Source organism: Callionymus lyra, chromosome 3 (assembly GCF_982586985.1).
Source record: "Callionymus lyra chromosome 3, fCalLyr1.hap1.1, whole genome shotgun sequence".
Taxonomy (NCBI): Eukaryota; Metazoa; Chordata; class Actinopteri; order Syngnathiformes; family Callionymidae; genus Callionymus; species Callionymus lyra.
This window is the reverse complement of record NC_141820.1, coordinates 36,202,393-36,214,922: the sequence shown is the minus strand read 5'-3', so window position 1 is coordinate 36,214,922 and position 12,530 is coordinate 36,202,393.

Below are 12,530 nucleotides of genomic sequence, written 5' to 3'. Positions count from 1 at the left end.
AGGAGGAGCTCCAGTCGGAGTGAACTCTGGGTCAGTGACAGGTGATAGGATTACTGCAGTGGAAATAGAATAATTTCATTTTGTGGCTAAATCAATTAAAACACCTGATCTGGTGTGTGTGTGTGTGCCTTTGTGTGTGTATGTGTGTAGATCTCTTGACCAGAACCAACACAAAGGTACTAAAGTGAGCAGTCACAGGGGAGTTGCGGGTCAGCTGACCAGTAACAGGACAGGATTATGGGTAAAGAAACTTGGCAACTCATCCTCGACCCTCAACGTCTAGTGGAGCGACGCAAAGCCGAAAATCATCGGCGATGATGTCACACGGTTGGAAGGTAATCTCCGACTCTGGCAGACGGTCAAGAGACGTCCAGCAGAGTCTCGTGCTGCTCAAGGGTAACGTGTGATGGGGCAGCAGACCGAGCACCGATGAGAAGAGAGTGAACAACACATCGTACTACACACACGTGTGGAGGACACACATTGACGTGTGATACATTCACATACTACTCACATATACAATAATTCATTTTTTTTCAGTTCCATAACTAGGCAACACAAGTTTTAAATCTTATCTAGTGCTACCTAGATGTAAATACTGCTTTTTTTTTTTATGTATCTATCTATCTATCCATCCATCCATCCGTCCGTCCGTCTGTCCGTCCGTCCGTCCGTCCGTCCGTCCATCCATCCATCCATCCATCCATCCATCCATCCATCCATCCATCCATCCATCCATCCATCCATCCATCCATCCATCCATCCATCCATCCATCCATCCATCCATCCATCCATCCATCCTATATTCAGCAGCTGACGTTATGAAGACTAATATTTTGATAATTACACTTCATATACTTGTATATAGAACCTCAGATGCAAATAAATTCATAATAGGGACGTGTATTACTAACACATATTGTATTGTGTATTGCTGTTATTTAGAGTTGTGTGTTACTACACAGACTTTCTTCCTAAACAGTACACATTGCGTGTCACTTAATGGTCCACTCTGTACTATATCCTCCAGTATTACATATATACAATTGGCTTCATTAGCTCTCAGAGCTACACAACACATTATAAAACACATACTATACAAACTGTACATTAGCAATCACTGCTGCACTACAATTCTGTGTTAGTCGTGTTAGCAGTATCTGCCTCACCAAGTGTGAGGTGAGATATTTCTGGTAGCCAGGACTTATACACCACCTGTTAGTCGTTGTGAATCCACTATTTGAACGAACGGCGTCTAAAAGACTAGCTGTGGTGGTGACATTAAAGATCAATTTTTTCTAGGAAAAGTTATCGTAATATGGAAGATCGCAGGAGACTGAATAAGATCTGAAGTCACTGATAAGATCTTCCAGCCTGATCGAAACTGCATAACTACGTATCCTGATCTTTGAGCCAAACAGAAACTCCAACTGTGTGTTTATTTATTGTCTAACCAACAGCTATTATATGTCAGATAAAGCTAATGACATTGTTTCCCAGTTGATTCTTGAGCCAAAACAAAGCTGAGCAAGTATTGCATTTGTGTCTTCTCCAACACTGGCTTCACCTCTTCCTCCTCCTTCTCTTCCTCCTTCTCCCCCTCTTCCTCTTTTTCCTCCTTTTCCTCCTCCTTCTTCCCCGCTTCCTCCTCTTCCTCCTTTTCCTCCTCCTCCTCTTCCTCCTCCTCCTCTTTCTCCTTCTCCCCATCTTCCTCCTTTTCCTCCTCCTCCTTCCCCTCCTCTTCCTCCTTCTCCCCCTCTTCCGTCCCTCCTCTTCCTCCTCCTCCTCTTCCTCCTTTTCCTCCTCCTCTTCCTCCTCGTCCTCTTCCTCCTTTTCCTCCTTCTCCTCTTCCTCCTCCTCCTCTTTCTCCTTCTCTCCATCTTCCTCCTCTTCCTCCTTTTCCTCCTCCTCCTCTTCTTCCTCCTCCTCTTCCTCCTTTCCTCCTCCTCCTCCTCCTCCTCCTCCTCTCTCTCCTTCTCCCCATCTTCCTCCTTTTCCTCCTCCTCCTCCTCTTCCTCCTCCTCCTGCTTCTCCTTCTCCTACTACTCATCTTCCTCCTTCTCCTCTCCCTACTTTTCCACCTCCTCCTCGTCCTCCTCCTCTTCCTTGCTCCTCCTCTAACTAGATTGTGGGAAATGAAATAAAGCAATAGCTGTTTAACAAGCTCTGAGCAGAAAATTAGATCAGCTTTGACCTTAGCCGAACTAATATTTTACGGTTTGTGTGCCGGACAAGGAGGGTCATTGTGCGCCTGTGCTGCTATCTTTGTAGCGCCCGATTAGGAGGACCGCTGTGACCAAACAGACGACACGCTTCTTCTTCAGCATCATGGACGTGTGAAGAATCCCCCAATGTTCTGTAGCGCTGGCATCTGTCTGAGCAGACCTGTGAACTTCTCCACGGTTTGTGAGTCCGAGCTAATCTAGTCTCTGCTTACATAAGTGACTGTGTGAGAGGGTTTTGCGTGTGAGAACGTGAGATAAAAATCACATGCAGTTCATGAAGTGCGCAGATGTGCCAAACTCCAGATTACATTTGCAGGGATTAACCTGCAAAATGAAAGACAAAAGATGAAGTAAATGAAGGTGTAACTAATGACGTGTAGACGGATATTTATCTATATAAACATCTGGGCGACCTTTCCTTTATTGTGGTGAATGCATTCAATAGGTTGTCTTAATTTACATTTGATACAAAACATAAGAACACTATACTTAATATTGTAGAATTTAGCAAAAAAGTATTTAGCAAAGTAAACATAAAAGTCCACTTTGTAAACATAATTTTACTATATGTAAACGAAAATAAAATTTAACTTTTTTTAAACAATAAAAAAAGAAAAGAAGAAAAAAAGAAAAATGCTAACACAAACACACACAGATGAGAATGAATGAAGATGTTTACATAATAGAGAACACAAAATAAATATTCAGTCGCTTTCTCTAAAGAGGGGAAAAAGGGGGGGAGGGTGGGGGGACGAATACCCCCATTGTGAAAAATTAAAAATAATGTATATATTTAAATATATAACACAAAATATTTCCAGAACCTTAAACCCTTTTTTTAAATGTAAGGAGCACAATAGGGGAAGAAGACCCCCATTGAAATTCTAATGTGTACAATATAATATTTCAATAATCTCAACTCCTTCAGTACCTAGAAAGGTCTGCAATCCACCTGAATTGACTCTCTTTTCTCCTATTTTTCTCACTTGTTTTTCAAATGTATTTTTTTATTCTCTGGCAAAAGCATGTATTTGAGCTAGTATACTTTTGTTTTACCTTACCTAGATATATTAGCATAAAAAACAATAGGCAGGCATAACAAAAGAATACATGGAAAAATACAATCATTAATATATGAAAAGGGGGGGGACATAAAATAAATTAATCTGGAATTATAATGAAAACACTGGGGCACACAAAAAAATAAATATTGTATTTAAATTTTAACTTAAGGAAAGATAAAAGTCTGATACAGTTGCCGTAGTGATTCACAGGAAGAAACAGAAGCGCGAGTGTCCAATAGTTCCTCTCTGTTGACTCTAAATCAAAATTCCATCCCTGCACGTCAACATCTTTAATATGATTCATGACTTATTGCGGGTTTCCTGTCTGCGACTGACGTCAGCTGGACCTTCTCACTGCTGACCTCATCTAAGACAGTTAAGAATTTAACTATCCAAGTCTGACTTCAATTAAGTTCCCCATCATCAGACAATAGTCGCCACAACTCATCAGTCAGATGAATCTATTCTGTAGTAATGGGAAGAGGTGAGCGTCATGTTTAGTTAACGCGAGTAATGCGAGGATGCGTCATGATACAGCATCAAACAGCTGATGGTGTATCATGACGCATCATCAACGCATTACTAGTTAACACTAAATCTGAGACAAGTGACCATTGAAACCATGTACAGCCAAGAGTTCTGAGTTTGGGGAAACTATATAAACACTGAATAACTTTATTGCCAAGGTTTAAATCAAAAGAAAGGCTGAGCCAAAGGGAGATTTCAATTGTAAGACTTTTATCACTTTTGCCAAAAGGTCCCTTGTCACTTTGCCTCCAAGAGGGAGCCGAAACAAAGAAAAGTCATTTGGGCCTGTCATGTCTCGTTATTTTATCGTGACACACTTCCTGTTTTCTTCTGCTTGTTTGAGTTTGTTGAGAACCTCCGCTCCTGTTGGCAGACAATTCTTCGTGGGACTCTTTTTTTTTTAGTTTGTCGTAGTGGTACTTTTAATAACGTGTGAGGACCTAACAGGACCACTTGCATCCATAATTTTGTTCTTTGGGTCACACAATTGGTGACTATACACAAATACAGAGCTTTGTTAGCTCAGCTCTTTCTTCACCATGAAAGGTGATGCAGAGACCTTATGTCAAGTGTATTATTTTAAGAGCCCATTCGATGGCGGTCTCTGCCCTGTTTGAATCAAATCATTTTTAAACTGATGGCGCCACCTACTGACCTCTAAACAACATGACACTGCTTCTCGAAGCTTCATCAGACCATCACTAGCTACAGGTGAGAAAACAGGTTCATGTTTACATTTGCAAACCTTAAATAAATCAGCCCTTACAAGCACCTGGTGAAGATTATGTGATTCCACACTAATTGCAATCTTTAAGTTTACCAATAGGTTGCAATAAAGGTACCTGCAACATAAAGGCTCTAGGTTATAACTTGAATATATGCTGCATATGTACAGTATGTCACGATTATTTATATCATGATTATTTATATTGCAATTTACTTACTTGCTGGTAACATTTTCTTGAAAATCGGTAACAATTACTACGTGAACACAACACACATCACATGAAGAAATCAATTAGCTCATATTCGTAATTTAATTCATTCATACTTGACAGTATTCATAGCAAGGGAATGGGTTTTCATCAAAACCCTAGTGCTGAGAGTATATCTGAACTCCAGACATCCAAAGGTAACGGCAATTTGACAGAGCCTGTTTGTTCTGTTATAATTAAATATTAAAGCTATTTTTTTTTTTTAGATTAATGTCCTTTTAAAATGTTTTTCATCTTCCCATTATCTTTATTTCAGACATTTTTGTGAATCAAATTTGATCACTGGAGGTTTAATTCAAGTACTGGAATGATGGAGGAGTGCAAGGTTTGTGACGTCATGACTAAATTGAATTTGCTCATGTTTTATCAAAGCCGAAGGAAACAAAAAGCTCTTTGTGACTTTGGTGCTGTCACGATGGAGTGGAGGAGCGTTTAACTCAATCACTGTAACTTTGTTCTGTCCACACGTGACTCCTGCACCAGTATCCTCCATCCATACGAGCTGCAGAAGTTCCCACACCTGAGTGGGCTCCACATTATTCCCCCAAAAAACGTTAAAGCTCAATATTCTGAATTGACTCGACTAGATTCTCCTGCTCTCTATAAGACTTCACTCTGAGTCTCTGGTGGATGGCTAAGCTCCTCCAAACAAAACATCAGGAAAACCCTGGTGAAGCTGATATTGATCCCTCACTGGTGAGCAACCTCTCAGGCTAGTTCAAAGATCTCATCGACAAGTAAAAAAAAAGTTTATTGTATTACACATATAATATTAACCATGATATGTACTATATGCGGCGCTAAAATGTGTTTATATTTACACTGAATATAAAGCTTTATTTTTACTAAATAATACTTATATCCATGTCAATTTTCATTATTAATTTAATTATTCATCTGTTTTGTTATGTACTCCTTGTTTCATTCACTTTCCAATATTATGCATAATAACTTTTCTGTTACTCCCACTTATATATATTTCATTAAAATGTTATGAATTTTATTTAAAAATGTTTTTTTCTTTCTTTCAACAGGCTGTTGAATGCCAGCTAAAAGCAAAACCTCATTGAAACCATATTAAATTTAAATTTATGTTGATACTTTGCGCCAATATAAAATGAGCCTCCAGTAAAAATATCAATAATAGGTTAAAAGGGTTTTGAGTTTTGAACTTCAGCACCTTTCTAAGCTACAACGGTCGTTATAATAACAATAATAATAATGATAATAATGATAATAATAATAATAATAATAATAATACATTTTATTTAACATATAATTAAAATAATTCCCAGCACTCAAGGTCACTTTATAGATCCATAAGAACATTATAAATTCACACAATATCATGAGCATGTTTGATTAATCACCATCAAACATGATTGACTTAAGTCCAGACTGATAGTATCTGTGTTTAGATTTGTATTTGACAGAAAGTACAGTCACATGAAGCAAATGTTCAGTCTAACAGTGAGATTTAAGATAGTCACAAGAGTCACACTCACCTGCCCATACCAGCTATACTCCAACATCCTAGAAAATGCAGTAAAAGCTCCAAACGTCTAAATAAATATATAAATAAAGAGCGCTTGCTGCTCTTCCACTCTTTTCCCAGAGTGAGATTGATGTCATCAAGGTTTGGCAAAGCTGACCGAACACACAAATTCCTGGATGAACACCCAAACACACACACACACACATCTGACCGCTGATAATGAACCTGAGGCCATTATTTTGAGTCAATGACTTGAGAGAAATCGGCCGAAGAATGAAAGCCACAGGGCCAATTAACGCCTCTTTGATGTTTCACCGTCCGGCCGCCGCTCAACCGAGCCGCTTCTGCGCCGCTTGTCTTTATCCCGCTAATTATTCTGAGCGGGTCGGAGTTCACCTGGCTAATTGAGCACGCCGTCTCTCTTTGAGGATTCGCCCGACGCTGACACCACCGTCCTCCCTGGCAGACATTCTGAATTGTTGCAATTCTTTGCTGCATTGATTCGCAACTTTGTCGCCATTAGAACTCAAGCTTAGCTTCAATACTGGGCAACAGTCCACAGGTGACATTTTGTCGGTCTGTGCTGGAGAAAGGTGGCTACGTGATACAATTATCTCACCTCTAAAATCCTCAAGGTTTAAGGTTTGCATATTCTTTAGATAATGACCCTCAAAAGTCTCACACATTTCTAAATTTGGGACGTTTTGGTGACTGTCCCTCAAAAAATGGCTCACTGATAAAGGCCTGTGTCCCCTCTTGACCTCTGACTCATGAATCCTTCACCATAGTAAGGCCAAGATGTCACCACCACCTTCGAGGACTGAATCAAAACTGAAACCAACACCTAAATGGTTGAAGCCAGGAGAACACAAAGATATGCTGGTGGTGTTAATTTCAAGACATTCCAAATATTTAGCTGGATCCTTCAGACTGAACTAATAAAACTTATGTTCAAGGAATGTCTTGGAATCAACACCGCCAAGTATTTCTTTGTCTCCTCCTGTCCTCAACCATTTAAGTGTTGGTTTTGGTTTTGATTCAGTCCTCAAAGGTCTTGTAAGTAAGTATAAAAGTAAATGTTATTTGTAAAGCGCCTTTCTAGACCAGGTTCACAAAGCACTATAACAATCAAAAACAATATAATATACAGTTAAAATATATACTAAACAATCAAGACAACGTAGACAAACACATGAGTCCCAGAAAATCAGGCAAAAGCCTGCATAAATCAAAATGTCCCAAGATGTTTCTTGAAGGAGTCAGTAGATCCATCAAACACAGAGAGAGAGGAAGATCGTTCCAAAGCTTAGGAGCAACAGCCTGGAAGGATTTCTCTCCTCTGGTCCTGAACCGTGTGCGAGGAACCATCAGTAGATTCTGATCCACAGACCTAAGAGCCCGAGCTGGGGTGTAAGGCTCGATCAGATCAATGATATAAGGAGGAGCCTTATCATGAATAGATCTGAAAGTAAGAACCAGAATTTTTAAAATTGATCCTGAAAGAAACTGGAAGCCAGTGAAGAGTTTTAAGGATTGGGAAAATGTAAGTTCTTCTACTTAAGCAGGTCAAAATTCTCTTTTTTTTAAGAGTTTTGTATCAACTGCAGGTGAGACAACTCCTTATTGTTAAGACACTAAAATAAACTGTTACAATAGTCTAAACCAGAAGACAGACGCATGAATTACAAGCTCCAGATCGTGTTGTGACATCAGTTTTCTGCAGTGTTGAACTAGACACATGTCGTTGTAAAATACAACACCCAGGTTTCTCAGGCTCAGTTTGACAGACTGACCTAAGTCACCCAAGTAGTGACTCAACCCTGCAATCTTATCATCAGGAGCAATCACCAGAGTTTCAGTTTCGTCCACATTTAGCTGAAAAGTGTTTTCACTCAGCCGTCGTTGGATTTCTAGCAAACAATTGACTAAGCTGTTCAGCCTCTGGGGCTCAGTTGGATCAAAAGAGCAGTAGAGCTTGATGTCATCAGCAAAAATGTGGTAAGGAAAATTAAATTAGGATAATAAGGAACAGAACCTTGAGGGACCCCAAACAACAGATCCACTGATTCAGACCTCATTTGATTGGCAGATACACTGAAACTGCGCCCAGAAAGGTATGAAGACATCTTAGCCTTGCTAAAGTCAAATCCTTAACCTGGTTAGTCTTATTTTGTATAGGTAAAAAATAATTCTTGTTGAAAACATCTAGGTTTTATGCCCGACCAACCCTAAAATGTTGTTGTCTTTCTTTGGTTCTTTTCCTGATGCCTAAAATGTCCTTGTGTATGTCTAAAATCCCAAATGTTTGGATATTGGCATATGAAACACCTGTTCTTTTTCTGACTCGAACATCTTGATCTGATGTTTGTCTAATCAAATTGTCATATTTTCTTTGTACTTCACAGGACCAGTGAAGAGTTTACCTTGATTTCCAGTCATATTGGTCTATAGACCTCTCAGTCTTCAAAACACACCTGAATCTTTTGACAGCAGCTATCTCCAGGAGTCTGGGTTTGTTCTCCAGTTTAGCCTTGTTTTCTAACTTATCCTGAGCCTAAAAATGACCTCCCCAACTCTGGTCCTGTGCCTGGTCCTCATTTGTTTCTGTTCTGGATGTGCGTGTAGAATTATCGCGTAAAGTGTTGAAACTGGCACGAGCATTTTCAAAAGTGAATTTATCTGTCGTCACACTGCATGTCTTGTTTTTCGGATCAAGTCCATCCGACTCAAACCCCTTTCATGCTTCAATTCGCTTGAAACGCGAATGTTTGAAACGCATAGCAGATGAAAACTGAGTCGAACTGATGTTCTTGATGTTAAAGGGAATTACCAAGGTTTGATCCGCTCTCCTAAATCAAAGTGATGACATCACAGTTTAGTCCTGAAGTTTTTTTAATGTTTGTTTAAATCTTTGGCTCACTACTGGGCAACATAAATCTGACCTACAGAGAGACGTGTGGTCAGGGTAGGCAGGTGAGGCTGTGTTCTCAATCCACAATCCATCACAAACTGCATTGATACATGCAATTGATGCGCGCCGGTTGCCTTATCTCTGAATGTTGCCAATATAATGCTCACAGACACATTTATTTGCCTTGGTTTTTGACAGTCTCGCTGAGATCTTTAACCATTAAAGTTTATTGTTTGTAAGGGTCTTATTTAGTTTCACTGATCGGAAATACAACCGCAGAGAAAATGCAAAGTTTGAGGCACACACTAATGAGCCTCATCAAACTTCGTCACATCTCCATTGAGGAGGAGAGACCTTTAACTAAAGGAAATAATGTGGACTTTTACAACAAAGTAATGGAGGTTTGTGTGGCGAAGAAAAGGCGCATGGACTTTATCTACAGATAACTACTTTTTTTTTTCTTTCTCACGCTTACATTGATCCATTTAATACTAAATATTAATCTTTTCACCATAATAAACATTGTTCCGGTTTGCGTGAATGTAGCCAATCACAGAAGGCCTGACACAATATTAACCAATCAGAAGCAACACAAGGCGGGTCTATCAGTTGGTCTTCCTTGTAATCCTTTACTATCATGGTCGTACTCTGTACTGCTTAAATCCATGTTTGCTAATCCTTTTTAAATAATTTAGTAGCTCATTCTTCTTTTCTATATCTATATTTTGTTTAAAAAGGATTTTGATTTTCAACCAATTGAAAGGTCTCAGATCATTAAATATGGGAAGTTAAAAAAGATGGAATATTAAATAAATTGATAATTAAGACATAATATTTCAGCTATGACTCTTATGTCAAAGTCAAAGATGAAGGTTTATGACGCTATAAATCAATATTCATCCACAATTGATGACTTCAATAGATCTAGAGTATGTTGACTAGTATCCAACAACATATCACAACAATTCAATTTTAGACTTTGAGATCATTTATAAATAAATCATATATTTTTTATAGTCATATGTGAGTGAAGAAAGCTGATGAGATATGAAATAACCAGTAGCCAATTGAATATTTTTCCCTTTTGGGTTTATATACTTGTAAATCTGACTCTAAAGGACTCAGTGCCTCACCAACCATGAACCTCACCACATGTCACTGGACCTACAGTTCTAATAAACCTATGCTGCACCGAACAGTGTAACTCAGGGTAGTCCTCAGACAAGAAGGTTCTGGTTCTGTGAGCCGAACAGAACAGGCCTTTGCGCTTCACTCGATTAGTTATAACAGGATTAGGCGGCTGGAATGAGGTTTAACTAAGAAGGAATTTTGGCACCTGTTCCTTTTACTGCAGTAATCTGATCAAGGGCATTTATCGGGGGACGCTGAAGCCACCGAAAGGCCACTTGTTAGCTCGCAAAACTAAAAATATCCAAGTGATAACGTGAGAGCGTGACAGACAATGACGCTGCCCAAATCTGATTCAACTTTATTAACTTGATCCGGAGTGTAATTCTGAGTGGGATTGTTGTATCTTAACAAGTTAATTGTAATGACTTGGTTAAGCATGGAGGCTACAAAGGCTCTGCAACAAACGCTCTTTGTTACATCTGCAGTCAAACCTTATTATTCATTTTTAGGGACAAATCAAAGACGGAGATCATTTCATTCTTTTTTTGAGAAACTTTTGTTTCCCAATGACTAGAAGGTCAAAAGTTGGTATAATGACATTTACTTCAGAAGTAGAACGTTTTTTACTGTGATTGAGTTCTTTAGTTTTGTTCTTCATGCAAGAGTTGGTAACATATGTCTTTTTCACAAACTCATAGTAGATGAACGGAATTCAAACACTGTCATCAACGGACAAGTGAAACTGTTGTTGTAATAAAGATGTAATCAGCTTAGTCCGCATATGAAGCTCCTCTCGTATCCTACTGAATCGCCGTCGATCCTTGCGTTGCTAATCAGCCAAGTTCCCAGGAAAGCCAAGTCGCTCTCATGCCAGTACATCACCCCAACATACTGGGGGGTCCTGAAGAGCCCGGTGGCCCTCAGGACCCCCTCCTGCACCCTGCGGAGGGATTATGACATGTCTAGTGAATTTGTGTGGTTTTGTCGGTGGAACATTTTCTGAATTTCTTCACAACTCCAACATTTTGACTGCTCGCTCATTGGGTAGAACCTGTGGGAGCTGCAGTGGTCAGAAGAGCTAGCTCCTTATACGGACTTAAATATATTGTTGAGATATGTCAGACTGTGACTGGTTTGACTCAACATAGTCCAGGTTACTGGCTTTTGAACCATTTGGATGACCATCACATGGATGAATGAGAACTTTCATGGACATTTCATGTTGTTAATATAATCTGTAATCAAACTATACCTTGACTCAATTGGTAAAACACTAATAAATATTCTAACTTTGAGTCTCTCCAGGATGATGGGGCTCCTCATCCTCTCCCAATGAGAGTAAAGAAAAAAGTTATTTTATGTACCTGCGATCATATTCTTTTAGTCAAACTGAGATGAGATGAGATTCACATAGATCAACAAGCAAAGAGAACTTTGTCTTTTGGCTCAGCTCTTCACCGAGACTGAAATTCTGACAGTCCTTCTTCAAGGACGTTGCATTTGTCAGAAGTCCTCCTCTGTCAAAACTACACGCTGGATCAAAACAGCAAATCAAACTAATCTGATATTCAGATCAAAGTTAGAAGTATGATGTGTTTAAATCTCCAGACCGAGCAGCAGCTTTATATAACAGGGAAAATGTATATGCATGCGTGTTTGTCGTGTCGCACACCTGTGTGTCGTCCTCTCATGTCCCACGTGAATAAAACCTGATGATGTGATTTGATTGTGTTTCCACTGTGACGGAGGCAATCACGAGCGACCACAGTAAACAAAAGAGCTACTGTTCACCAGCTCACCTCCTTCAAACTAAATTTAGATGTTTGATTCAAGTCATAGATTGTGGCACTAGAGAGATAATCTAAACAAGACAGTAGATCAAAGAGATTAATCTTTGCGTACTTTATATTGTGTATACTTGTAGTGTGTGTTTGAACTTACTGTTACTGTGTGGTTACTTGTAATTGTTTTATATATACCTTCATGTGTATATATTTATAGTTTTAGTCCATGTTTGTGTAATTTTAGTCTATGTGTGTCTTGGTGTCAATTGGTAATTGAGTTTATGTTTTTTTTTACTATTCGTTTGGGTTTTTATACTTGTAGTTCATGTGTTTTTATTTTTCCTTTTTTGTGTGTACTTGTAATTCATGTGTGTATACACATATTTCATATACATAT